The sequence below is a fragment of the Augochlora pura genome, chromosome 3 (genome assembly GCF_028453695.1).
Source record: "Augochlora pura isolate Apur16 chromosome 3, APUR_v2.2.1, whole genome shotgun sequence".
In the NCBI taxonomy this organism is placed as follows: Eukaryota; Metazoa; Arthropoda; class Insecta; order Hymenoptera; family Halictidae; genus Augochlora; species Augochlora pura.
Genome location: NC_135774.1, coordinates 27,084,042 through 27,108,199, shown reverse-complemented (window position 1 = coordinate 27,108,199; position 24,158 = coordinate 27,084,042). Strand labels below are relative to the sequence as shown.

Genomic DNA, 24,158 nt, shown 5'->3' with positions numbered 1-24,158 from the left:
CCGGCCCGGAAGAAAGGCCAGGACCCGTTCGCGGCTCGTGACGTTCTCGCTTTCGAAAGCGCAACACGGCTCGTCCCGTGCTCCAAATATGCATAGAGATCGGTCGTGCAGATGCTGGACCAGCTAGGAATCCGCTCTTCGAGTACAGCCCCGTGTATCGGGAATGGAATCGAGGCTGTTGCGGTTTCCGAGCCGATAAACGCATCACGGAGAAGATGCGCCGTTTCTGATAAGAGTAATCGAAAGAAGAAGAAGAGGAAGCAGTCGCAGCAGTAGCTCGAAAGCGGAAGATCCCGATTACTACTCCTCCAGGACTACGGTGTCGCGCACCTGTTTCTCGCGCGGCCGTGATCGCTCTCTCTAATTCCGGCTCGGCGCGGGGATATTATTTAATCTGCTCGATCTACCAATTAAGAAGTGAAAAGGCTCTCGGAAGAGCAGGAAGAGAGGCCGGAAGTCGGAGGAGGAAGAGAGCGCCCGCGCGCTCGCGGAGTCGTAGAATCGTGAGACGAATGGGAGAACCGTTTCCACGCTGGACAGGCTAATTATTCTCGCGCTTAACACCTTGATAAACGATTTCAGGTGCTCCCTGTTAATTCGAACGACGAAAGTCCGGATCTAACGGCGATTATCGATCGCCGCGGATCGGATCGTTTTAACTAGGACTTTCCGTCGAAATTATGGCGATCGGTGAGAGTAATCCGTCCCGCTGCGAATAGCAGTCGCCATTAATAATTACCAAGCCATAATCGGGAACAATTACAGGATAGAATTTACATAAATTACGGGATAGAATTTATATCAATTACAGAATAGAATTTATGTAAATTACAGGATAGAATTTATAGAAATTACAGGATAGAATTTATAGAAATTACAGAATAGAATTTATATAAATTACAGGATAGATTTTATATAAATTGCAGTATAGAATTTATATAAATTACAGAATAGAATTTATATAAATTTTTCACAGTTCTTGTAATAACACGCGTAGAAATAAATGAATTCAGCAGTTTCTAATGGATGCAGCTTTCAAAAGCAATCCTCGAACAGTTATGAGATAAAATATGTTAATAAGTTTCTAATTTAAACACAGCCGCGATAGAGTGTCCTTAATTTCGTATTAGGAAAAAACGCTGACGCGGAAAGCAGACGTTAACGTTGTTAACGGGTAGGAACAAACATTCGAGTTTTCGCAAATGAATTAGAAAGCTTTGTGGCTCCCGTTGGAAAAAGTGACGCGATTAACAAAATCACTTGGCAGCAGAAACGATATACCAGTTTTTTTTTGTCACGCGGAAACTTTTACCGAGGACGGTTCTCCACGGTGATTCCTGGTTTCTAAGCGGCACGCCGGTTCCGTTAATTGAAACCATAAATTTGTGCAAAGATCCGCGGGTGCCGTGCGATTAGATAGGCGACAATGATCGATCGCGCACCGTTTGAAAAGCGACGACGCCGAGGCGACTCGATATTCGTGTCACGGTTTAGTTTCAACGTTTCAGCTGGTCTTTTACCAGATGGCGGATCGGATGAAAGTAGTATCAAGTTCACCGTCGCGCATCTGCATGTTTATCTCGGCTGCTCTAGACAATTTTTGTTTTACACCGCCGTGTTATGCAGCGCCGAGGCCCGGCTATTAGCCGCGCGCGGGCTGTTTCGCACAATGGCGTGTGCTACTTTCTCTTTCTTTCGACGTTTTTCTCGTTCCTGTTTTTATTCTTACGGCGATCTGTTCGCGGCCGCGCAGCTTTGCATACGATCCGGGCGCAATAAACGGCCGCGCCCGGTAAAGGTCTAGCACCTGCGTCTACGTTTTTCTAAAGAATTAAAAAGCGTTCGCGTTGCACACGCACGGCAATTACGCGCGGCGCAGAGACGTTGATCCAACGATCGTATCAATTATCTAACCGTGTATTTCACCACCGTCTTGATTGCACGCTGTACTATCATTTCAATTTCTAATTTCTTAAACGTTAGTTACAGTTTCTCCGAACATTTCCACCATACAACGGCGCGCAGCGATCAACCCTATAAATATTAATTAATTCGTTGTCGACTATGACTGGGGAATTCTCGTTGCGACAATAATTGTTGTCTTATTGTTAGGATTCGCCGCACGGGAAGAATTTACTCGGTAGCCGAAGCGCGATAATTAAATCGTTCCGATGTACAAAGTGTTCGTAGTCGCGTCGATTGTAACGCCCCATTTCAGGATCGAGCGCGCGGGAAATTTCTACGGTCGTTGAAAATCCAGCTCATTGAGCTCGAACCGTGTCCATTATTTTAATTAGCCCCGGCGAAACGCGGGATCCGGGAAAGAAATTCGCAGCCGGTCGCCGGTTTAACTAGCCGGGCGAAAACAGCCGAAGAGAGTCGGACGGGGGTGGTTCTTGTCCGCACCTTTATTCGGCGCGCGCCGCGGAATAAAATAAAAATTCCGTCGGTGATAAAACTCGATCAAAAGGCGCGTAAAAGTTTACCCGGCGTGAGAGTCCCGCGGATAAATTCCGCGTTCTTTCGCCCCGCTTTTTATTTCGTCAACGTATTATTAAGCCATTACCGCCCTCCGCGGACCGTAAAACTTCCCGGTTTCCGCCAAAACGCTTCGACAGGCCGGCTTCCGCGTGCCTCTTCCCTCCTCTCCCCGGAGACAGGCGTTTCTCGAAAATTTTCCCGCGGGAAAATTTCATTTCTGCACGATTCCTCCGTTGTTCGCCGGCTCGAGAAACTCGGAGCGACCTACAAAACAACGCGAACGGTACCGAACCTCTGGTCCGCGCCGCCCGATGGAAACGCTTCGATTCGCGTGTCTGATGGGAGTTTGTAATTTACTGGTAATTGTCGGCTCGATGAAAATAAAACCAACGATCTCGCCGAGCCGGTTAGCGTTTTATTAGGTTTCGAACGGTTTTTACTCGGCCGGGCGCAATTATGGTAGCACGTGATCGATAATTAACATTCGAGTGGAAATTCGTCGATTTATCGGAGATACTAATTAACGCAACAAAAAATTGTCGAGTTATTTGCGGATTATCGGATCGTATGAAAAAGAATAAAATTCCTAATAAATGCAAATAATGTTATAGAAATAAGTATTCAAGGTATATGAGGTAAATATTCACTTATTAGCAGAGATAACAAGTGACCAAGTATGTGAGCTGTATTAGTTAAATTAGGGTGAAAAATTTAAAAATTTCTACGAAATATAACTATTTGTATTACATTAATGAGAGAAGGGCTTAGCTAATGAATATCAATTTAATATTAACCCTCGGCACTGAAAGCCATTTTAACTGTATAGTTTATACCCATTTCAGTGGTGCCTCATCAATTCGATAAATATATATATTTACATATGTTTGCATCAGGGTTTCTTCTTAAATCTTCTAAAATTCTTATGGTGTTTCCACCCCGATTTACAGCTCGCTAGAATCCGCTTTCTAGTCGTCGAAATAAAACACGGCGTTAATTGCATTCTTTCCTGCAATTTTCTTTTAATTAGGTCTTAATGTCTTACTAGTTTAACGTACTATTCCAGTTCTAATGGCCGCGGTTATTATTTTCCGCTTCCTAAATAAACCGTAAACAATAGAACGCTAACATACGCATCCGCGCCGCTCTTGATTATGCGACTCGCGCGAGCTGAATGGTCCCCGACGACGTGATTAGTCAGAAGCACCAGGAAAATGAGTCACCATTTAGACTGAAAAAGAAAACAGCAGATATTCCATTGTAATGAATCGCAGTTACGTTCATGCTTGTGATTTCGTAGCCTTGCGCAGCGTTCATGGTCGTCGTAATCGTGTCTTTATTGCACTCGGGTGTCTTAGGAGAACCATAAAAATCATGCCGGTGTAAAGACCGTAAATACGCGAGCAACGTGTGTGAACCTTGTGTAACACGGATCATTTTGTAAATAAATGGATCAGAACGATCGCTGCGAACTTCGTTCGGTTACGCACTGTTTCAATAAAATTATGCGACTGATTTTGCAGCTTCGCGATGTTCAAGAAGATTTTTTACAATTCGCGAGGGATGCAGTAAAATTTTTTAATAATTCGTTTATGGGAGGATGCGAGATCGAGGAAAAGTGATAAATCGAAGAAAAGCTGTTATAGTAATGGCTGTTATAATACTAAATTCTTGGATCTACTTTAACCAGGGTGTGTGTAAAATTTCAAATAATAATTTAAGATTTTCTGCATTCGGTATTTTATAGATATTTATAGAAAATAATATAACACTTATAGAAAAAGAATATGACATTTATAGATAATATTTATAGAAAAGAATATAACACTTATAAAAAAGGATATAAGAGTCATATATAATATTTATAGAAAAGAACATAACCTCTTTATAGTCAATGCACAAAAATAATTACAAGGAATTAAATTGCATTTTCTTCCGATTTATCCATGTATATATTTCTTTCTTCCGATTATATACGTGTCTTTAATAAAGATTCTAGTCTTGGACTAGCTCACGATCTAAAAATAAAATATGCATAGAGTTGCATCTATCAGATACAGTCAGCATGAGTACATACGTATGCAGTAGTCATAAAGTTAGCCTAACTCCGGTATAATACGCCACATGCAAAGGCACGCGTCAGTACAACAAATGAACAACGCTACTTAATTGATTACACTACTTACAACTGGTTACTCAGCAGTCGGATACATACTACTTAATCTCACGCGTTACCACTAATAAGTAGAACTTATTTACTAACTAATCATAAGGTTGCATGTATACAGGGTGTTCATTATATCCTGCATATTGGAATGTCTCCACTATTTCTGCTGATATAAAGAAATATAGAATTATAACTTTGTTGAGTTGAAGGCTATTACTATTCATGACCTCTTTATCTCTCAAGGCAATTTGTTTTTAAGCGTTTAAAGTCGTAGATGATACTATGTCATAAATATTATTATTACAAAGAAGCAAAATTACAATATTTCCTGCTCGATTTAAAATCATCACAGATTTTTCATTTATGGTGATTTAACAAATCAGAGGTCGTTGAATTCATCTCGACGACTACCGCAACGGCGCGCCATAAAAAATAGGGGTTAATGAGTACCGAATAAACAAACGCGGGTTACTCTTACGCGGAAAACACGGCAACGTTCATACACAGCGGATTATGCGTGAGATCCTGGCACAACTGCGTGTGGAATAAAAGCAGACCGCGCGCGGTTAAGTAAATTCCGCTTTGCTCTCTTTGTTCAACAAAACGTTGCGCAAACAAAGACGACCGTCCAGGATGGGGCCCCGGTAACGGGTCCCAGAAGATCGTTCGCCTTTCCGAGGATATAATTCCAGCGAGCGGAGCGAGGCACGGACGCCGGCCGACGACGCATCCTCTCTCGTCGGCCGGCGACGGTGTACGCGTCGCGATGCGCTCCGTCGTTGCACCGGCTCTCTCGATTATGGTCGCGTACGTATGCCGGTCGCGTCACGGCCGCGTGCATGCACTCTCTCGCCCGGGGGTCCGGGGTGAACGTTTCGTTCGTACAATACGAGTGAATGGGTCGGGGGAGGGACGGCACACCGACATCCGGTGCGGAAGAATGGGACGCGCGCGCGTTCGCTACGGGAAGGAAACGGCCCGTCGATCGCTCAGACTATTTCGAGAGTGCGAGAGACGCGCGCGCGTGCACACGGTACCAAACGACTTGGACTGCGCCGCGCGGCTCGTAAAAGTTTACGGCGCGACGCGGCGCGGCCGGTTAAGGAGGGAATCGTCTTCTCGGAGGCCTTAGGAAACGTCGGACGCGGACGTGCGCGCGCGCGAGAGCGGTCTTGTGTGCACCACCGGAGGCGCCCGGGGGCCCTCGGGCCCGTTCCCCGACACTCGGGCCGGTTCCCCTGAACGACGGTAATGCCCGCGATAACGGCACGGCGAACGGTGTTTCGCGTGCGGGATTCACGCGACCGCACCGATGCACTTCATTTGTGACGTTTAACGGTCCCGCGGCGAGTGCATCGATCGCTAAATGCGAGGGTCCTGGAATGCGACGTGCCACCGTCGCCGACGCTGCCATCCGGCTGTTGCAAGCGTAAATTCGTCGGACAGATGCGCACCCGCGCGTCAGTCGAAGATGCCACGCGCAAGATAGCATCGCCTCTCGGAGATGCTCGCGGCTCGAGTTTGGCCGGTTAATTGAATAGTCGATCGGTATCCGAGAGCCAAAGACGCGTTTTCCTCCGGCAGGCCGATGACTCGCCGGATACCTGCTGTTTCGCTCACTAGGGTACTGGAGCCGGTTCCTGCGAGCCGGCCAATTGCGATCACTTTGATTTGTTTTCAGGAGTGATTAATATTAGGGGGGGCTAATGGCGGTCAGTTAACGCTAGGTATACCGAGCTCTGAACGCGATTATTGCATCTGGTTGGTGCATATAATACGTCGGATTTTGAAGCGATTACATAAAGCTGCATATGTTTATTCATAAGCTGTTTAGTTAATCTAAATAAACGCAATTTGCTTCGATAGACTTTCTCTAAGGAGATTTTAATGCATGGATGACTGTCTTGAAGAAATTCTGATCTTTAGAGTCAATAAACACTGATATAGAATTTTTCAGGCTGTCTTCTTTTACAGATTATTTTATCTGTAATTGTTAAATAATGAAAGTCTTTCAAATAATGAAAGTCGATTATTATAATATAATATATTTATTTGAAGCAAATTTCGGTAAACATTACACAATAAACTATAATAAAAAATTATAAACAATAATATCCACAATAATTTCCTTACCTGCTGAAACAAAAGAAAAGTATTCCATCTAAAATCGCGATTATTTCGACGACTAGATGCTCTACTAATGCTCTACAGAATCCCCGAATGCAATATTTTCTTGTTTAAACTTTAGAGCAGCTCTCGGCGCTGGCGCGCGTATAAAAGGGTCGCGGAATAAGAAATTCGTATTAAACCCGCGAAGAAAGTCTCGACGGTGGTGTTCTCTAAAACGGTAAGCGTGCCCGAACTTTTGGCCGGCAGCGTGTATCTACTTAGCTTAATTGTTTAAATTAGCTGCCTAACGTAGTCATTGTACCCGGCTACTTCATTTAGCTTTCTAGCCGACAAGTTCAGCCGCACGGTTTCCAGAATCAGATGGTTAAATTAGCTACCAGAAGCGATCCTGCCCGACTACCTGCTTCAACTTTCTATCTTGGCTGACCAAATTAGCTACCAAGTTCAGCTGTTTTACTTTAGAGCCGGGTTTTAGCGGCAGCGCCGGCCCCGCGTCGCTCGACGAACCTTTTATTAGGTTGGCAGGAAAATCATGTCGGTTTCCAAACTATGTATCTTTAAATCGACGTATCGCAAATCGGAATAAGTTTTTTTAATCGAAATAAGATCCATTACAAACTACTGCACCGTGGGTTCATTTCTTACCAAATAATTTTTTACCAAATAATTTCTTACCTAATAATTAAACAACCGGGTCGGATGGTTTTACAAGGACGGAAGTCCTAAAGCGCGGACCGCCGTCGCGCCGATAGGAAACGCGACTCCGCGAACGATTTTTTTTCTCCCGAACGGATCAGGTGTTTTAAGGTTAGGATTGCCGAGGCGAGGCAGAGTCGAGGCCGCAGGGAGCGGAAAATGTCTAGACGTCCTTCGCGCGTGGCAGCCGTCGCCGTGTCCTTTTCTCTTTTCCTTTTCCGACGCGCTTACGTGCGGTCCCCCGACGTGATTAACGGTATACCCCGGTATCGCGGGCGCAATTAGGCGAAACGGAGCATAAACACTCGGAACGCCGATTGGTATCCTGGCGCACATAATCGCTGGATAGACCGGAGCGGACATTCCGAAAGGACTTTTTCCTCGATCGGCTTTTTAACGTTCAGCTTACCGAACCCTGAAAGTAACCGACGCGTGGCTGCTCTGTAACCGCGACGCGATTCTTTAGACCGTTCGCCATTTTTATTATAATGCGCTTATATAATGTCTTTGTCAATGCAGTTAGTTGTTTTCAACGAGTACTCTACGTAACAAGTGTAGTCGATAAAGACAGTAGACTCATTAAGAAGGATATACGCGTGGATATATTCTTTATTAGGTTATACATTTTATAAAATTATTATATTTAATAAAAGTGTGGAGAAAGTTAAATATGTATAATATAATTGTAATATAATTCTTGGAGTGTGGATTTTTATACAAAGTAAAAATTGCCGCAGCAAATGCAGGGTGAAAAGGACAAGCACAAGAATCCTTCATTCAATCATTTTAATAAACTAAAATTGAAACAATAATGCTCTGAATTTATTTTATCAAGTCTGCTATTTTATAATAATAAAAGTAATAAATGCATAGAAACCGAATTCGAATAATTCAAAGATATTGCAAAATAATTTCTAATTAAATCAATTTATCAAAGAATAGCCATCGAAATCATCGCTTCTTGTAAATATCCGTAAAAAATATCGCTTCGGTCACAGATGATTTACGACTCGCGTAATCATTTTCAAAGAATCACTGTTTCCGGAATTTCGGAAGTGGACGCGTCGTAGTCGACGCGCACGGTGGGAGTGCGTTTAGAAAAAGCTCTTTGTTTCGTCGATGCATATAAGACTTAGATCGCGATGGAGATTCGAGTGACGAAACCGACGACGCATCGAAGCATAGTGCATCCGACGTTTCGCAACCGAGTCGACGCATCTGTTCCCGCGGCGAACGCGAATATGATTTATGGTCGCCGCGAGAGATAGCATGTTGCCATAATCCGTTCCCGTGTCTCGCGGACGCAGGAAGTCGCCTGTATCGAGCCTGTCTCCGCCTGCAACACAGCCTTTCCTTTTCTTGTTGTTTCGAGACCTAGCCTTGTCTTCCTCCACCGCGCAGCCGATGAACTGGAGATAAATCGCAAGAAAAGCTCGCATTCCGACGTAATCGATATGTTTCCGCGATTTTCCTAAGAACTGCTGGTGTAACGCATTCGTGCTGCCTGTCTTCGAATATTCTGTTAGGATACAGACAGATCCTTCTGATAATTTCCCTTAATTAAATTTCTCTATTCGGTCATCAAACGATTTAATTTAAAAAAAGGAGACCTGCCTATTTGATTGGTTAAGTGTTAATAATTTTAAGTAGATTCAGTCTGCTTTTATCAGCCATACAAAGATTCCCACAAATCCAGAACCATACTGATCATAGTCTTCCAAATTACCAACCTTCGAACAAGAAAACATCGTGCCCTTTTATTAAGGATATTAACCCTATGCACTCGAGTGGCGACTTTGCGGCGGTTATTGTAACACGGTCCAAAATTATTTTTAATAGATATCGACAAAGCATAGAATTAAAAATTTTTAAAGGTGTCAACTGTTATATGAATCGCAAGATTCAATTTCATCTGCATAGAATGAATTTTCTTATATAAAATGGAAATACTGAAAGCCAGAATAATCATTTCAGATTTGCAGTTGAAATCGCTTCGAGTGCCAAGGGTTAACTACACCCAGCTTGCCTTTAATCAGGCCACCCGACGTTCCCCAAACTTCGCGGCAACAGCGTTACCCCCACAGAAAATCGGCGAAATCAGAAAGTTTCCGTCTCGTCGCGGCGAGCGTTTACGCCGGAAAAACACCGCCCCCGTCTTCGAACTTTTCCGGGAACACTTGATTTTTATTCCGACAAGAAAAACAAACGGTCCGCGGCGCGGCCCTCCGTTAACGCGCACTTAATTTCACACGGAGTATATTTACCCGGGGCGGGCACAAATCAGGAGTTGTAGCTCGTCGCATAATTTCCACGGCCGCCGGGAAATCCGGCTAAATTTAGCGGGCGACGCGTGCCGATCGGTGTCCTTCGACGCCGATGCGTCTCCATTAGCTTCCCTCCACCTCCTCCTCCTCCGCCCCTTTCGCGGGCGTTCGTTCATTCGTTCCGAGTGGTTTATGGTTGTTTTGTTTAGGAGAGCCGCCGCCGAGAGACGGGGCGGGAGACGGGTCCCGTCTGCGAGCGGCTGCGCCGCCAGACGCAACCGGTTAAATTTAGAGGCGCTGCATCTTCTTTCGGAGTGGCTCCGGCGAGCGGAGGCTTAGAGCCGCGGTGCACTTCCGCTCGAAATAACCCCCGGACGTGGATACGCGACGAACGAGATTAACGAGCCAGGTTTTGCCGCGCATCGACGACTTTCCGCCACCCCGTTCCTGCGAGATCCTCGGATCGAGAGGCTTCGGGACACGGTGATCAAGCTTTTTGGCACTTCGAGCGAAATTTCTGTCGCGTTTATCACCTTGATCGGTGTCAAGAGAATTTTTATCCAAAGCCTACCTTCTGAAAAATATTATTATTTGACGCGTTGACTTGTTATGATTATATTAAATCAAGCTTAATAGTCAGCTGAAATAATGATAATAATTATAAGAATAATTTATTTTGTAGTCGTATTTGGACAACCTTTTGTAATACAGGCGACGTGAAAGTAATGTCAGTAAATAACATAATAATAAAAGAGTTAAAAGCGACTTTTATATATTTACGAGAGAAACAAGTAACTGAAGTATAAAATTAAAAAGTAGCAGAATTTAATAATACTGTTACAGTATTTTCAACGTATTTAAGTAAGTGACTAAGAGGTCAGACAGTAGCAGCGGAAATAAGAACACCTGTAAGGAAATAGAAGAAATAAGAACACCTGCAGGGAAATACAACAGAATAGAAGAAATACAGGAAAGGAAACTAGAAGAGGTAGACGACGAGTTAATTAGCGCTGAAATAATAACGACGTCACCCCTCCTAGACTCTCCATAGCACCCACGATCATTAAATCATCGTCGTTTCCCAGCGGAGCAACGTCCGCCGATAGCTAAAAACCGCCATCGATCCACAAGAAGACACTCTAATTTCGAACTAAAAGGAACTGTCGGATGTTTTGCTCGCGACCGAAGAAGGATGTTTTGTTCGAGATCCAAGTCGAAGAAGTTTCCCGTGTGGAAAGACAAGCCACGAAACGTTGCGATCGAGTCAGGAGACATGTTAGACGTTCCAAAGACAGGACTAAGCTGTTGCAATCGCGTCGAATCCTCGAAACGTCCGGTCGCACGCGCGCGATCCGCGCTTTCCACGGGAATCGTGCAATAATTTTCGACGATGCACGCCACGCGGCAGCTTTCCCCGCGGGATTAAGCGATCCGCGTTGATCCCCGGCGTTCGATTCGATTAATATTCATCGGTCCTTCTCCCGCGGGGTGGAGAACACGGCCGAGCAAATTGCTAAGAAACTTTCCCGGACAAAGAGAAGCTTGCACTTTACGCTCGGCGAGAGCCCGTCCACTCGGCTGACCTACATGCGTCCCCGCGAATGAATGGATAATTTACCTAGCCGTAAGGAGAAGCGGAGGTGAAAAACGGTTCGATAGAAAAACCCGTGGAACAATGGAGCCGCCGCAGGAGAGGCCGGGTTTTCTCGCGAGCGCGGTCCGGGCCGCGCAAGACTTTTCTCAGGGTCGCCGGTTTCGCGGCGGTCTCCTCTCGGCACAATGGGCCCCGGTGTGTCCCGACACTGAAAACACCCGCCGGCGAATCGATTGTCCGCGTAACGCTTCGGGACGAGAGGCCGCGAGCGCGTTAATTAGACGCCGGTGCCGGCGCGGAATTTTAAACAGTCCCGCGATCCGGCGAGCGTTTATTGCGGCCGAGAAGCCTCGTAAAGATGATCCTCGCGTTTAAATATAGGAGCCCGGCCGAAGAGCGCAGCCGAGAGGATCGCCGAGAGGAGCGTGCCCTCGCCTCTAAATCGGGCAGCATTGACTTTCATGGAACACGAAACGGGGCGCGGTAATACGGTCCGCCGAGGCGAAAGCTCTCTCTCTCTCCCTCTCTCTCTCTCTCTCCTGGTAGAAAGGTCAATCAATCCGCAAGCTCGTCGACGTACTCCGGTTCGATTTCACCGATCGTACGTCACGAGCCGTCGGTCCCCTTTCCCGCCGGCCACCCGCCAGGCTCCACCGTCTTCTTAGGGTTAAAATGTCAGCGGCTCAAAGGTCACGTCGATCGACCGACATTCACCGCGGCCATTGTCTCTCCCGGCTGCTAATCCGAATCTCGACGTGACGGAAGCGAATCGAATTTCCTTCCTGACACGTCCGCGATTCACGTTCCAGCCTCGTCCTGCCCCTTCGCCCGGAGAACGCCACTCTTTTCAATTTCGTCCTGGAATCGTCTCCGACCGTGCACCATCGCTCCCATCCTTGTTTCTCGGGTAGGGGGGCCCCTGATGTTCCACGAGCATTTTGCCGTGTCTTTGTTCTGGCTTAATGCCACGTCTCCAAACGTATTCCGAGTGTTTTATGTAGAGGTTCATCCTTTTGATCCTTGTTTCTTGACATTCTGTACGAGTAGCTTACCCGCGGTACTCCTCCTCTTCCTTCTTCTAGCCGCGTAATGGCACTTTTCCAAATATTACTTTGGAAAAATCTTTTTCGTACACGTTCGTTCCTGTCCACGGTGTTCTCTTCCGACCAGCTAACGGAAATTTCGCCGAATGTTATCCCTTTTGTAGAAATTTATTGGTGCGTTCGATCTCCACGATTGCCGTGCACCGGCGAGGGCGCTTTCACGAATAGAATTTTCAGTTTCGTTGAAATCCTGATCACCGCTAAACACTTGACATTTCGCGAACGTTCCGGCCAGGTTATAGCAACCACCCCCGCCGAGCGAGACGATGGTACTTTTCGAAATATTGTTCCGAATACGCCTACGGTCGTGTCCCTCCCCGTGCATTAAACCACAGCTCATCCGCCACGCTTGACATTCTCCGAGTTATTCATTCCACTTGATCTTTTGCCCACGTCAGCTAATGGCACTTCCCCTAAATATTATTCTGACTTTGATTACAGCCCTCGGCGGATGAATATAAGCCTCCCCCCTCCGCCGCTTCGACGATCCTCGAGCGCGTCTCTCTTGATCTTTTTTTACCAAGCTAGCATAATGGTACTTGGCGTAAATATTATTCCGTGCCTTTTTTATAGTCGCTCGTTCATACGCGTCACCCACACGTGACATTCCTCCGGCGTTCCGCCGTGTTTCCGAGCCAGGTAATGGTGTTTCTGCAAATATTAATCTTAATCCTGTTACACGTGTCAGTTCGCGCGTTCAACCCTCTGCGCCGATTTTTCATTTGACTATTTTTTTCGGGCTTGGCGTTTTTTTGAGCACGTCCCTTCGTTCTTCCGCGAGCTGGGTAATGGCTATTTTGCATTAACCCTTTGCTGCTTCCATTTAAAAGCTCGCTGCTGGGACGGTCACGTTTTTGAAAATGGACATTTAAATTTATCAAGGCTGAATGACGCGTCTAGCGTGGAAAAAATTATAAAAATTAAACTACAAGAGTCAGAGTTGAAATTATATTTTTACTCGATTTTTAATACATTTTTGCATAAAATAATTTACTTAGAACAGTGTTCAGTATTTTTATCATTGTCAGCGTTTCAGAACGTTCAGATGTAGAGATTAGGCACGGCAAAGGGTTAAATTATTCGTCAACATTATTTTAAATTTACCAACTACGATGATGTCAGATACAATAAGATCGCGATACTTTTATAGCAAAGTGAGCATTATTAATTTACTGTAGAAATAATTTCTAGTGCCATTTTTAAGGGCTGATCCTTAAAATGTTCTCGAAAACGTTTCATTCGAGAATTAAATGTTCCATACACCATATAGAAATTCCAGGTCACAATGCCACTGCATCGGCATCGGCCGATCCCAAACAGTCTACAAATGCAAAATCGCCTATTGCCATGCACGAAGGGGGGCACCCTTTGTTTTTTAAAAGGCACTCCCTAGATGCAGCTTAGACCCGAGCGCATATCCCGTTGCATTCTGCACGGTTGCAGCGGCAATTCCAGGACCAATAGCCCGGGTAGACTAACCACTCTGTATGCACGCGATCCCCCGTCGGATTCAATTTTTCGATGCAAATAAGGGGGGAAGGAATGACCGGCGGGGCCCGTTCGCCCATTAGTCCCGAAAGCGTCGCGGCCGAGAGATCCGCTCCGAACGACGCGCCGACTGTCGTCGGCCTAGAAGCTGGAAACGGGTTCGACGTTCACGTATTAACCTTGAGCAAATCGACGGGTTAGAAAGTGTCCGCGATGGCGATCTGCACGCGTGTCGACGAGCGGTTCGCGTGCGAGAACCAGCGCGATGGAATTCTCTCGCTCGCGCGTCCTCCTCCTCCTCCTCCGCCACCTCCGCTGCGCGTCGTCCTCTTCTTCTTCTTCTACTTCTTCGGCCACTTTCCATGCGATGCCACGCCGTGCCTCGGGGAAATTAGCATCGCGAGAGCGTGGGGTGCGCGGAATGGCACTGGAAAAACTATGTGGAACGCGGGGGCGTTCGGTCGCGAAAGGAAACGCGGCGTTGCGCAAAAATGCTCCGAGAAAGACGCGTTTCCACGGAATTCCAAGCTTTTTCGAGCATCCTCGCCCAAAGAACAGGATCCGCGGAATGGAGATTGCTTCCTCTTTTAGACGCCGCGCGGACCCTCTCTTTTCACGGTTTTTGTATAATTTTACGGATCTTGCCCCTTCGAGTATATATATTCGCAAAGTCCTTAGTCCGCGCAACCCTGCTACCAATGTTGCCCGTATTTTAGTCGAAGAGTCTGCTCGAAATATTTCTGGTGGAGGATTTTATTCGATGCGTTGTACGGAGATTTTAGTCGAAATGTTATACGAAGATTTTATTCGATGAATTTTGTCGAAAATATTATACGAAGATTTTATAGGAAGATTTTATTCCAAGATTTTATTCCAAGATTTTAGTCGATATATTATACGATTTTATTCGAAGGATTTATTCGATGTATTATGGGAATAGAATTTTATTCGAAGAATTTATTGGATATATTTTCCAGGACAGCTTTCTTCTAGCTTGAGCAGCTTACTATTGGCATAATTATAGTCCTCTAAATAACGTAGAGTGATCTATGCAACTATTAATTATATGTTAGTTATATATAGTTAGATATATTAGTTACATAATATGACAGGTTGCATACACCATAACAATTATTCCTTTCAAAAATACAAACGTACAGCCAATTTCGTATTAAAAGATTATAATAAATAGAAATAGTTTCCTCGCATAGTAAAAATAATTTTTACATAATCCTCTTGTTTCTTGTCGCAGATATCAAACCCGGAATCGTCGTTCGAGTCCCCAGGTTCACCCCAATCATCGGCTCCTCTTCATTCTCTCTGCAGCTGTAAGTAGAAACATCCTCTTCAAACACGAACCAACAAAAACGATCAAGAGAACCGGCAACTTTTTCGCGTCTCCTTTTTATCCCGCCGAGAAAATTAGCTTCGCTTTTAAAACAGCTCGGTGATGGAATACAGCGTTCGTGCGGCGTATCTAATAAAATTAGCGGATCTTCGGTATCGAGTCGTCCCGCCTAACGCTTGGATCGCGTGGGCGTCCCATCGGGAGTGCTCGGGTGAAAGCGGCGGCTCATCCCCGTTCGACCGCGATGAAGCTTTCTCATAAGCGATCCCGTCGATGATACGGGATAGGCACGCGAGCAGATAATCCATTTCTGGCGGGAGAACTCGCGATTCGCCGACGACCTGCGCCCATTGCCAATGCCGAGAACGGGACCTTGCCTTCCATCACAAAAGAAGCCGCGCCGAGTGCCGGCACTTTCACTTATTACGAGCGAATTCACGCGGCCGTGCCTGCCTCTCCTTTTCTCTCTCTCTCTCTCTCTTTCTCTCTCGTCGTCGGTAATTAAGTCGCGGCCTGCTCGCGGGAATTACCGGCGCGGCGGTGATTAGCATTGGTTCCGCGCCGCCATTCGCGCCCCCATGGAAAACGGCGACGCCGTTTCATGGCGGAGCCTAGTTTCGCTGCATATTGTTACGAACGGGCGCGCGAATCCGTTGCCGTGTCTTTTAATTGTCTTGGACTAGTTCGCGCCGCCGAGTAGGGTAAAGCTGCCTAATAAGAGACTCGTTCCCTTTTTTAGGATCGTTTTTAGTAATGCTGGAACCACTTTAATGACTGCTTTCTGATTTTTCTTTCACGATGACTGATATTGTACGAATATTTGTGGAAGATTCTTTTGGGCGCATTTCTTTATTCAAATTTATATTATGAGCCTAGTTTGGCTCTTTTTTTAGAAAATTTATTCTATTAGGATGCACTATAGATTTCCATAAAATGGAATGAATAATAAAATATTGTACGCCAGAAAAATTATTTTAAATTTATGGTTAAAATAGCTTTGAATGCAAAGGGTTAATAACAAAGTCATTCAACAGCAAGGCCACCGTTCCCGTGGATTCCCTCGAATGTGACGCGACTGCATCCGTGACGTCACGGATAAGCAGTTCAGCAGAGCACGGGCAGAGAGCAGTCGATCGGGCTACGCTGCTCTAACCCTACTGTGCTCAACTGCTCAACCGTGACGTCACGGATGGAGTAACGTAACATTTGAGGGAATTCAGGGGAACAATACACTCGACGCATTCATCGCTATAGTCTCATACCAGAAGATGTCCTAAAATTAAAAAACTTCACCCTTATCAGTCTCTAGAATTCATTTCGTCAATTTCAGCTCTAGATTTCAACTCTAGCGCTTCGATTCTAAAACGCAAACTTTCGGCTCTGCGAACGATCTCAAGAAACCAGTGTTTAGAAAAATGAGAAAGGTTGATTTAATTGGTGTTCAACAGTATTAGATAGCGGCTTTCTCGGTCTACTCTCCTTTTGCTGATAACTAGCCGAACGTATCAACCCGCTTCTGTGTAAATAAGTACAGGGATAAAGCGACCGATCGACTACCGGTTGATTTGTTTCCACAAGCCAATTAAATTCTCGTTATGGCGATAGCGGAAGAGTATATCGCGCGCTCGATGATTAGCATGCCGATCGCATTAAACCGCCTCAGTCTACTTCTTGACACATTTCTGGCCTACAATGGTCGCCACGGAGTTTCATCTGAACACCGGTATGTAAGGTAATCGAGTCGATTACGGTTGCGTATGAAAATACCAAGTGTAATTAATTTTAGGATTGTTGAACGGGACGTATTAACCCCTTGCACTACGACTCCTTTCATGCTGCGTTGATTAGCACTTATTTGTTCTTAATATTTTCCCTAATAAAACCAAATAATTTTTGTTTCTTCTGTTATTTTTATTTACTTTAATTTTTAAACTTTGATAACGGAAGAATTAAGTCTGATTTCGATTTAAAAGAAATTAATAATATTAATATTTAGTAGATCTTCCGTTCCTGTAGTGCAAGGGGTTATTAAACAGAAAACACTGTGTAGAGTACACTATATTCAGAAGGGAGATACAAAAGTAAACATTGTTCGATAAGTATTAGATAAGTGAGTATAATTACATAAGTAAAGAATTGTTAGATAAGTAGGTATAGTTAGATAAGTAAATTATAGTTATATAAGTAGGTATAGTTAGATAAGTAAGCATAGTTAAATTATAAAGAATTATCGAGAAATGATAAAGAAAGTTAATTATACTAGAGAACACTGTATAGTTCTACACTGTTCTAATCGAAATCGGCTTTTGGAAGTTAGGGGCTCGAGAACGGTAAAATGGCGGTCGTATTGGAATTTGTATCAGAAGAATTGGTTCGCGGCAGCTTTCGGAGCGGTAATTGAAGGCAATTAGCGTGGAGGAGTTCTAATCGAGCCACGATCGAGAGGACTCGCGAGGAGAATAAAAGAGAGAGAGGGAGACGGTTAACCAGATAGACAGATAGACAGAGAAAGAGAGAAGCAGAGATACGGAGGAACAATTAGGAGCGGCGGTTTCCGAGGAAAGTTCGTAACGACGAAACGGAAGTTAGGAGAGCGTGGAGTCTTCGGCACAGATTCCTGGACGAGAGTGGCGTTGAACGGTACTCCCCCTTTCGTCGTGTTCGTTAACTTCTATTGGCGAATCTAGCGGTAAACGGTCCCGCCATTAATATTTATTCGGCTCGGCCCGCGGATCCCGCGGAAGTAGGAGAATGACTTTTCGAGCACATTGTTTCTTTTTTCTGGCTCGCGCGCGCCCCGCGGAAAACACGGCTCGTTGCGAGAGCCACGGAGAGCGCGGAGCCGGATTTATTAATGAGTAGCAACCTGTTACGCTCTTCTTCTGGCTCGTTTGCTCTCTATCCGGCCCGCCGCGGGCTGCAATCGGTTTCCGTTTTATTACCGCCATTATACCCGTTTCGAATAACCGCGCGAGGTCCGTGAATCGGGGGCCCCATCTCCCCTCCCCTCCGCTCTCGCCGCTCGGAGGTCTCGTAAACGCTCTAGAATCGTATGCGCCAATGATCGCCAACGTGCTTGCTATAATTCGGTGCTTACCTTCGGCACCATTGTAATTGCCTCGCTAATGAGCGTTAAGGCGCGCGTGGAAAATCCTGTTGCAAATGCCTCGGCGATCGGAAAGTGTTCTTGGTCTTTTCGAGACGATTTTTTTAGCAATTAACACATGAGAATTGCTTCGAAATAATTGACTTAAAATTGTGTATTTTGGAAAGTAATGGCTTCGAAATAATTGGCTTAAAGTCGTGTATTGGATTATCTACATTGAACACTATAGCTTCAACATTTTCATTTCAATAGTAACTATATTATTATAAAATTGTAATCTTTTAATATTAACCTCAAATAACTATACATCCTAGCCTACTTAAACATTATCTCCTAAATATTTTCTCCAATAGTGACATTATAAAATATATTTTCTTTCTATAAAATTCGACAGATATTAAAAGACATACACGACGCAAAACCTGATTAATTCTTCCGATTTTTTATTTAAATATCTTATCAAAAGACGACGAATTCCGACATTCTTACCGGTTCGTTTTCCGCGTCGTTCGTTCCATCGAACGCGTAATGCAATTATGTCGGCCAGTTTCGAACGAGGCCGTGAGATTTGATTATATTATAATTAACAATATCGCCGAGCAATTTATATATACGTGTACGGCACGATACGAAACTCTCCGGGCTGCAATTGAAAGGCTCGGCGCGGCGCTATTATTGTAATAGTTATTATTAAATATGTAGTCGAACAGTTGCATAGCTTATGCAGCATTGCGTATATCCGTAATATTCGACCGTCCGGTTATTCTACGTAATGATAATACCAACAAAGCCGTTGTTTCCATAATACATCGCGGCGCGCGTTTTGTTTTACGCAAGAACGCGACGTATTCGCGCGGCCGATTACGTTTTCAACAACTGTCGAACAAATCCAACGCGGGAAGACAAATTTCTATGGACTCGGAGAAATTGTGCGACTCGAAACGCTGCTGATACGAAAGCATTAATCGGTGGAACATTAAACCTTTGCAGTATAACAACGAATCAGACATTTAATGAAGGTTTTATGTGTATTCTATTAAATACGAATTGGATTCGTTCGAATCGCAGCAGAATTTAATCATTATGTTATCAAAATCTAGAATTGAAAGTTCAGACATATAAGAAACAGAAATTGTCTTCTTTGTCAAGGGAGAATTAACCCTTTATGATCGTATGTCTACTCTCTCCACCATAAATATTTTATTGTGATGACTCGCAGCACATTGTTCCTTCTAAGCACAGATCCGTACTGCAGCATTCTCAAAGTGCAAAAATACGATGGAAACGATTTCGCATAATAAATCTGTTTAGACAGCCGATCACTCATAGAAGCTGTCGCTAGAACAATAGTACAAGATCGTACAAGAACGATCCGAAAATCGGCCTCGGTGGGCCAAGACCAGAGCCGCGGAGTCGCCTTCGACGCGAGCAAACGAATGGGTCGTCCCGGATGGTTTATGCTCGCTCCTCCCGAAGAGCTATGCGTTTCTTCGGCAACCGAAGGCGAGCGTGCTGGCACGTAGCGGAACTTTGCCCCGTACGTGGTCCCCGCGCGCACGGAATCCATGCCCCGGAGTGGGCCCCGGAGTGGACCCCGCGGGGGCCTCGCTAGGTCCCCGCGAGTGTGTGCAACGCTGGCCAGCGTGTCGCGACGCGGTGCCATCGTCCCGAGAGCTAAAGTGAAACGTGCGATCACCCGGCTAAATATATTCGAAACTATTCGATATTGTTGTCTCGAATATTTTGTTAAAGTGTTCAGTGACAATCTGTGTAAGATCGTGACAATGGAGTTTCACGGATAAACGGATTTCCATGGGGGAATTGAGATTTTACAGGTGCGTTTGGAGTGCATTCTTTTTCAGCTGCGGTGATTTTTGTTTTGTCGATTGGTGTAGATAGGGTTATTTGGTAAATTGGTGCTGTGTTAATTTATTGATAATTAGTTCAATGATTTTTCTGCAGTTGTTTATCTATAGTGTAATTTTTGATGTTTGGTAGTTTCTTTGTGCTTGATATATTTTATTTAAAATGGAGGAATAAGACTGAATTTGGTTAGTGTATTTTTCTGTGACGTATTTTATTAGAACGCTGATTTTTATTTGAATCACTATAAATTATTTGTACTAACTAACCAGTCATAACCGTTAATTACTTATCAAATTACGTTTTACCCAACTTTGCTCTTTATTCTATCTTTGATACAATTTTCGCGAACCTTTAACCACGTGCAATATTAACTCCACCAATTTTCCCACAGTCGTTTCTTCAAAACACGCGTTTCAATCCAACAAGTTTCTAGCAGCAACGATTTTCCTCGCGTAGCGAACAGGTTTCGGCTCTGAGACCACGTATCGTTTCTACCACATATTTTAAGACGGAAAAATTCGTACGCATTCCGTGAATATCGATTAAATTATTCCGTGAGTTCTAGAAATAACTGGCCACTCCTGCGATTAATATTAGTCGTATTAAAAGCAGGTTTACACTCTATCGGTCTATTCAGGGTTTTTCCGGACGGCATAGTATTCTTTGTTCTATGAGGAAATGTACTTCGAGTTTGTGATATGGATTTTACGACATGGAGTTCGTAATATGGATTTGGAGATATGGATTTTGTGATATGGATTTTACGACACGGAGTTCGTAATATGGATTTTGCGATATGGACTTCGCAATATGAACTTCGTGACATGGACTTCACGACATGGATTTCGCAATATAGACTTCGCGACATGGATTTTGCGATATGGAAATCAAAACATGGATTTCACGATATGGACTGTGCAACATGGACTTCGCGACATGGATTTTGCTATATGGACTTCACCACATGGATTTAGGGACTTCGCGATATGAACTTCGCGACATGGACTTCGCAATATGAACTTCGTGACATGGACTTCAAAATATAAACTTCACGATATAAACTTCGCGATGTGGACTTCGCAATATGGACTTCGCAATATAGACTTCACGACATGGACTTCGCGATATCAACCTAAACATCTCAGATCCCCGACGCCAAATCAGCCAAACAATTTTCGGGCGAGGCTTTCTAATAATTCGGGTCCACGACCTTGCGTCCCGAGATCGATGGCCTACGGCGAGCTACTTCCGCGTCGCCGATTCCCGCCGATTGGCCAGAGTAATTACGATTTTCGTTCGAGGCGAGTCCGATCGTCTGCTTTAATTGCCGCCGGGTGGCCTGCTGTGTGTCGGCGTGCCGGCGCGCGTGCGGCTTAATGGGAGAGATTTCAGAATTGGTTAACATTAAATGGAGCTTTGAGTAACAAGGTTATGGAACGGAAAGCGGCCGAAGAAAACGACTCGAAACGCAGTCGTAAAGTTCGCTTAACAATGGAGATTCCGATTACGTATCGGCGCACAAATGCGGCGGATAACGCCGGCGCGACTTTCCATTAGGTTACGGTTTAAACGGTGATATACGCCATTGGGCAGCATTAACGGGTTCGCTAAAACACATAGGACATTTTTCTTTGACGCGATTGGAAATTACGGCTCCCTATAACGCTCACGCAAATGTGCGTTACGTTGCATTATACGGGATCATTGTTGAATAAAATTGTACGAGTTTCCTCTTTGGTACGCTTTCGTACTCTTTCACACTGTTTTATACTGTTTCATACTGTTTTATACTCTTTTATACTCTTTCGTACTCTTTCATACTCTCTCGTTCTCTTTCTCGAGCGCGGTGATAACTTCGCAACGGCATTTGTATAAATATCCGTAACATCTGTAGTAAATCGCTGCGGCAACCAGTGTAAAATTAAATTCTACGAAATTCGATAAGTTATTCGATTCATTGGGGCAGACAAAATGAACGGCGTTGTCCCGGCAATTGCTCCGCGATGAATGAAATTTGTTTGAACGCGACCGACGCGTTTATAACTTCGCGCGAATTGTACGCAGCTGATGGAAGTGCGATAAATAACGTCGATAAGAGTCGACGAAACTCGCATCACGTTTTTCATCGAGTTAAAAATTTATTTTCTCTCCTCCGTCGTGATTTGAAATTAATGCTCGCCAAGATTCGTATCATATCTAGAGATCTAAGTAACATCCGACGACGGACCATGAAAAAGCTCGTGGTTCAATAAAAATCAGCGTTTCACTTTTCATCCGGGCCCCGTGGCCGAACAAAGGAAATCGGTTTCTCTTTCGCTGCGGCGCTCTCGGAAAACAACATCTCCGCCCGCGGAATTTGCATAAATATTTCCCGCCCAATTACAACCCAGGCCAGCGTACCGTGGCAATAAAACATCTCCGACTTCGTTAGCTGCGGCGTCTCTTGTAAAAAGCAGCGCTCATCGGACGCGCTTTCTCCGCGCGTCGCGGGCGCGCGAAGTCGTTCGATCCTCGCCTAATCGCGGCCGCGGCGTCTGAACGGCATCAAAAGCGAAGTCACGAATCGAGATTGCAATTACAGAGATTGAGCGAACAAAATCTTAGGTGCGTTCGATCAAAGGCCGGATTTCGAGAGAGCTCGGCTACCAAGCGTGCAACCCCGCACGAACCGAACACGCGCGCCCGGCGCGCACACACACACACACACACACGGATGCAGCCGGTAGAATGCAGCTCGTGCGCGCGCGTGTGCAGGCGACTTTACGGTATATTGGTTCTCTTGAACGCCTCGCTCGCGAATGGCAACCGGCGAATGCGCCTCTCGGGCCTCTGGAATATATGCATTAGGCGCGCTGATTGATTCCCCGGCGTTTTATTCACCCGGCCTTGCATATTATCAGAATGCACTTTAATCTTGACAATAATCGATTTCCGTACGGTTTACTTCGTCCTGCGCGGCTTATCGGGGAATTTGTGCCCGAAAGTGTGCCGCCCTCTGCTACGGGGAAATTTATCAATCGACGCCCCTTTTATTCTGTTCAACGATTTTAAATATTTATTTTTGGAGAGTTTAGAAGACTATTTTAGTGGAATATAGATAGACAATTTAGTAGAATTTGAAGAGGTATTTTACCATGTTTTATCACAGGATAATATAGAAGATAATTGTCATAGAATGAGAATAGAGAGAGCATGCTCGACACTTTGAAAAATTTATCAAATATTAATGCACAAGATTATTACAGTAGAATATGAATAAACAAGCTGTGTAAAACGTATAGATTTTTTTAAGAACACATTCATGGCTTATATTTTAACCTAAACTATGAATTTAAATAATTTGACAATTATCGTTGCAGAGAAAATAAAATTTGCAAAAGGGTAAAAACAGAATTTCGCGAGCTTCTGCTAAAATAAGCAGAAAATAAAATAATCAGAAAACAAAATAATCAGAAAATAAAATGGGAACTAAACTCAAAACTAACAAAGGAGCTGAAGTATAATGCTTATTCTCCCACGACAACAATCGTACTGGCTTGGATTAATTGGGACACCTGACGAGGCAGGTTTCCGCGTGCATCCAGCGCGCGTTTCGCGGAGGAATTCGTCTTGTTCGATCGGCGAGCAGCGAGCGGGAAACAATACAGTCGCGACGGAAGCGTCCCGACGCAGCGGAGGAAGCGATTCCACCGCGCGATGCCTCTCTCTCTCTCTCTCTCTCTCTCTCTCTCTCTTTCTCTCTGTGTGTATGCGAATGAACACGAATCGGCGAGAGGCATTGACCTCTTTGGCGATTCGCGCGAGCGAATGACATCGGGACGCGTGCGAAACCGGGCGCTCGCGCTTCTACGTGTCCCTGCACGCGTAACGGCCAATCCCCGAGGACGGAATTGAAATACCGTGAGATGCCATTAAACC

At 44.8% G+C, this 24,158-nt stretch overlaps 1 protein-coding gene across 3 annotated transcripts in view; it reads left to right on the top strand.

Moving 5' to 3' along the window:
• The window catches only part of LOC144467619 (uncharacterized), a 101,851-nt gene that overhangs the window by 14,594 nt on the left and 63,099 nt on the right, over positions 1 to 24,158 (top strand). For 2 of the 3 annotated variants that reach the window (XM_078176509.1, XM_078176506.1), the window contains exon 2: positions 15,173 to 15,248. The exons of the other annotated variant lie outside the window; for it this stretch is intronic. The gene's annotated coding sequence lies outside the window, so the exon portion shown is untranslated. The remainder of the gene's footprint in view (positions 1 to 15,172; positions 15,249 to 24,158) is intronic. 3 annotated transcript variants of the gene reach the window in all.